This window comes from Ips typographus, linkage group LG15, assembly GCF_016097725.1.
Source record: "Ips typographus isolate SLU linkage group LG15, UJ_Ityp_2.0, whole genome shotgun sequence".
NCBI lineage: Eukaryota > Metazoa > Arthropoda > Insecta > Coleoptera > Curculionidae > Ips > Ips typographus.
The window spans coordinates 8,837,249-8,842,110 of record NC_138436.1 but is presented as its reverse complement, the minus strand read 5'-3'; positions in this window follow the sequence as shown (position 1 = coordinate 8,842,110).

Here is a 4,862-nt window from a genome sequence, read left to right as displayed (position 1 = left end):
TGGTTTGGTGTGTTTTATTTTTACTATTTAGTTTACAGTGTTGCCGCATTTTCAAAGAAAAAAAAAGACAGTCTAACCTAACCTAACTGTCAAAATACACGGAATTGTCAGAAAATTAAAAAAAAAACAGTTTACTCAGCGTAACTGTCAAAATTGTCAAAACTGTCAAAAAAAAAGACAGTCTAACCTAACCAGAATTGTGTCAAAACTGTCAAAAAAAAAAACACTCTAACCTAACCTAACTGTCAAAATACTCGGAATTGTCAGAAAATTAAAAAAAAAAACAGTTTATTCAGCGTAACTGTCAAAATTGTAAAAATTGTCAAAACTGTCAAAAAAAAAAAGACAGTCTAACCTAACCAGAATTGTGTCAAAACTGTCAAAAAAAAGACAGTCTAACCTAACCAGAATTGTGTCAAAACTGTCAAAAAAAAGACAGTCTAACCTAACCAGAATTGTGTCAAAACTGTCAAAAAAAAAAAACACTCTAACCTAACCTAACTGTCAAAATACTCGGAATTGTCAGAACATTAAAAAAAAAACCAGTTTACTCAGCGTAACTGTCAAAATTGTCAAAACTGTCAAAAAAAAAAAAAAGAGACAGTCTAACCCAACCTAACTGTCAAAATACTCGGAATTGTCAGAAAATTAAAAAAAAAACCAGTTTACTCAGCGTAACTGTCAAAATTGTAAAAATTGTCAAAACTGTCAAAAAAAAAAAACACTCTAACCTAACCTAACTGTCAAAATACTCGGAATTGTCAAAAAATTAAAAAAAACAGTTTACTTAGCGAAACTGTCAAAAAAAAAACATTCTAACCTAACCTAACCAGAATTGTGTCAAAACTGTCAAAAAAAAACAGTCTAACCTAACCTAACTGTCAAAATACTCGGAATTGTCAGGAAATTAAAAAAAAAAACAGTTTACTTTAGAGTAACTGTCAAAACTGTCAAAAAAATAATTGAAATTTGCTTGAGAGCTGTCAAAATCACGTGACTATTTTCGAACGTCAAATGGACTATTGAAAGTCACGTGACCCTAATTATTAGGATGAAAATCAGTGTGTTGCCCTGTCAAAACTGTCAGAAAGCGGAAAAATGACAGTTTAACCCAACCAAACTGTCAAAGTTGTCAAAACTGTATGCATATGTATTTTGACAGTTAGCGGAAACTTTGACAGCTCGTAACTCGGCTATTTTGACAGCTAGCAAAGTCTAGTTTTGACCATCGTGTAGCCCGGGAAATTCTCTTTAAAAACCTTAATGGAGAGTTACAGCAAAATGGGTCAAATTAGAGAGTTATCGCACGATAAATCCCTCTGACGTATGTCAAACTGTTGTGAAACAACAACTGGAACTTTGACAGCTCGTAACTCGGCTATTTTGACAGTTAGCAAAGTCTAGTTTTGACCATCGCGTAGCCTGGGAAATTCTCTTTAAAAACCTTAATAGAGAGTTGTAGCAAATTGGGTCAAATTAGAGAGTTATCGCACGATAAAACACTCGGACGTATGTCAAACTGTTGTGAAACAACAACTGGAACTTTGACAGCTCGTAACTCGGCTATTTTGACAGTTAGCAAAGTCTAGTTTTGACCATCGCGTAGCCTGGGAAATTCTCTTTAAAAACCTTAATAGAGAGTTGTAGCAAATTGGGTCAAATTAGAGAGTTATCGCACGATAAAACACTCGGACGTCTGTCAAACTGTTGTGAAACAACAACTGGAACTTTGACAGCTCGTAACTCGGCTATTTTGACAGTTAGCAAAGTCTAGTTTTGACCATCGCGTAGCCCGGGAAATTCTCTTTAAAAACCTTAATGGAGAGTTATAGCAAATTGGGTCAAATTAGAGAGTTATCGCACGATAAAACACTGTGACGTATGTCAAACTGTTGTGAAACAACAACTGGAAACTTTGACAGCTCGTAACTCGGCTATTTTGACAGTTAGCAAAGTCTAGTTTTGACCACCGTGTAGCCCGGGAAATTCTCTTTAAAAACCTTAATAGAGAGTTATAGCAAATTGGGTCAAATTAGAGAGTTATCGCACGATAAAACGCTCTGACGTATGTCAAACTGTTGTGAAACAACGACTGGAACTTTGACAGCTCGTAACTCGGCTATTTTGACAGTTAGCAAAGTCTAGTTTTGACCACCGTGTAGCCTGGGAAATTCTCTTTAAAAACCTTAATGGAGAGTTGTAGCAAATTGGGTCAAATTAGAGAGTTATCGCACGATAAAACACTCTGACGTATGTCAAACTGTTGTGAAACAACAACTGGAACTTTGACAGCTCGTAACTCGGCTATTTTGACAGCTAGCAAAGTCTAGTTTTGACCATCGCGTAGCCTGGGAAATTCTCTTTAAAAACCTTAATGGAGAGTTATAGCAAATTGGGTCAAATTAGAGAGTTATCGCACGATAAAACACTCTGACGTATGTCAAACTGTTGTGAAACAACAGCTGGAACTTTGACAGCTCGTAACTCGGCTATTTTGACAGCTAGCAAAGTCTAGTTTTGACCATCGCGTAGCCTGGGAAATTCTCTTTAAAAACCTTAATAGAGAGTTATAGCAAATTGGGTCAAATTAGAGAGTTATCGCACGATAAAACATTCTAATGTTTATCAAACTGTTAAAACAATTAGGGAAACTTTGACAGCTCGTAACTCGGCTATTTTGACAGTTAGCAAAGTCTAGTTTTGACCACCGTGTAGCCCGTGAAATTCTCTTTAAAAACCTTAATGGAGAGTTATAGCAAATTGGGTCAAATTAGAGAGTTATCGCACGATAAAACACTCTGACGTATGTCAAACTGTTGTGAAACAACAACTGGAACTTTGACAGCTCGTAACTCGGCTATTTTGACAGTTAGCAAAGTCTAGTTTTGACCATCGCGTAGCCTGGGAAATTCTCTTTAAAAACCTTAATAGAGAGTTATAGCAAAATGGGTCAAATTAGGGAGTTATCGCACGATAAAACCCTCTGACGTATGTCAAATTGTTGTGAAACAACCACTGGAACTTTGACAGCTCGTAACTCGGCTATTTTGACAGTTAGCAAAGTCTAGTTTTGACCATCGCGTAGCCCGTGAAATTCTCTTTAAAAACCTTAATAGAGAGTTATAGCAAATTGGGTCAAATTAGAGAGTTATCGCACGATAAAACACTCTGACGTATGTCAAACTGTTGTGAAACAACCACTGGAACTTTGACAGCTCGTAACTCGGCTATTTTGACAGCTAGCAAAGTCTAGTTTTGACCATCGCGTAGCCCGGGAAATTCTCTTTAAAAACCTTAATAGAGAGTTATAGCAAATTGGGTCAAATTAGGGAGTTATCGCACGATAAAACACTCGGACGTATGTCAAACTGTTGTGAAACAACAACTGGAACTTTGACAGCTCGTAACTCGGCTATTTTGACAGTTAGCAAAGTCTAGTTTTGACCATCGCGTAGCCCGTGAAATTCTCTTTAAAAACCTTAATGGAGAGTTACAGCAAATTGGGTCAAATTAGAGAGTTATCGCACGATAAAACATTCTAATGTTTATCAAACTGTTAAAACAATTAGGGAAACTTTGACAGCTCGTAACTCGGCTATTTTGACAGCTAGCAAAGTCTAGTTTTGACCACCGTGTAGCCTGGGAAATTCTCTTTAAAAACCTTAATAGAGAGTTGTAGCAAATTGGGTCGAATTAGTGAGTTATCGCACGATAAAACCCTCTGACGTATGTCAAACTGTTGTGAAACAACAACTGGAACTTTGACAGCTCGTAACTCGGCTATTTTGACAGCTAGCAAAGTCTAGTTTTGACCATCGCGTAGCCCGGGAAATTCTCTTTAAAAACCTTAATGGAGAGTTGTAGCAAATTGGGTCAAATTAGTGAGTTATCGCACGATAAAACACTCTGACGTCTGTCAAACTGTTAAAACAATTAGGGAAACTTTGACAGCTCGTAACTCGGCTATTTTGACAGTTAGCAAAGTCTAGTTTTGACCATTGTGTAGCCCGTGAAATTCTCTTTAAAAACCTTAATAGAGAGTTACAGCAAATTGGGTCAAATTAGAGAGTTATCGCACGATAAAACACTCGGACGTATGTCAAACTGTTGTGAAACAACAACTGGAACTTTGACAGCTCGTAACTCGGCTATTTTGACAGTTAGCAAAGTCTAGTTTTGACCATCGCGTAGCCCGTGAAATTCTCTTTAAAAACCTTAATAGAGAGTTATAGCAAATTGGGTCAAATTAGGGAGTTATCGCACGATAAAACACTCGGACGTATGTCAAACTGTTGTGAAACAACAACTGGAACTTTGACAGCTCGTAACTCGGCTATTTTGACAGTTAGTAAAGTCTAGTTTTGACCATCGCGTAGCCCGGGAAATTCTCTTTAAAAACCTTAATAGAGAGTTATAGCAAAATGGGTCAAATTAGAGAGTTATCGCACGATAAAACACTCGGACGTATGTCAAACTGTTGTGAAACAACGACTGGAACTTTGACAGCTCGTAACTCGGCTATTTTGACAGCTAGCAAAGTCTAGTTTTGACCACCGTGTAGCCCGGGAAATTCTCTTTAAAAACCTTAATAGAGAGTTATAGCAAATTGGGTCAAATTAGAGAGTTATCGCACGATAAAACGCTCTGACGTATGTCAAACTGTTGTGAAACAACAACTGGAACTTTGACAGCTCGTAACTCGGCCATTTTGACAGTTAGCAAAGTCTAGTTTTGACCATCGCGTAGCCCGCGAAATTCTCTCTAAAAACCTTAATAGAGAGTTATAGCAAATTGGGTCGAATTAGAGAGTTATCGCACGATAAAACGCTCTGACGTATGTCAAACTGTTGTGAAACAACCAC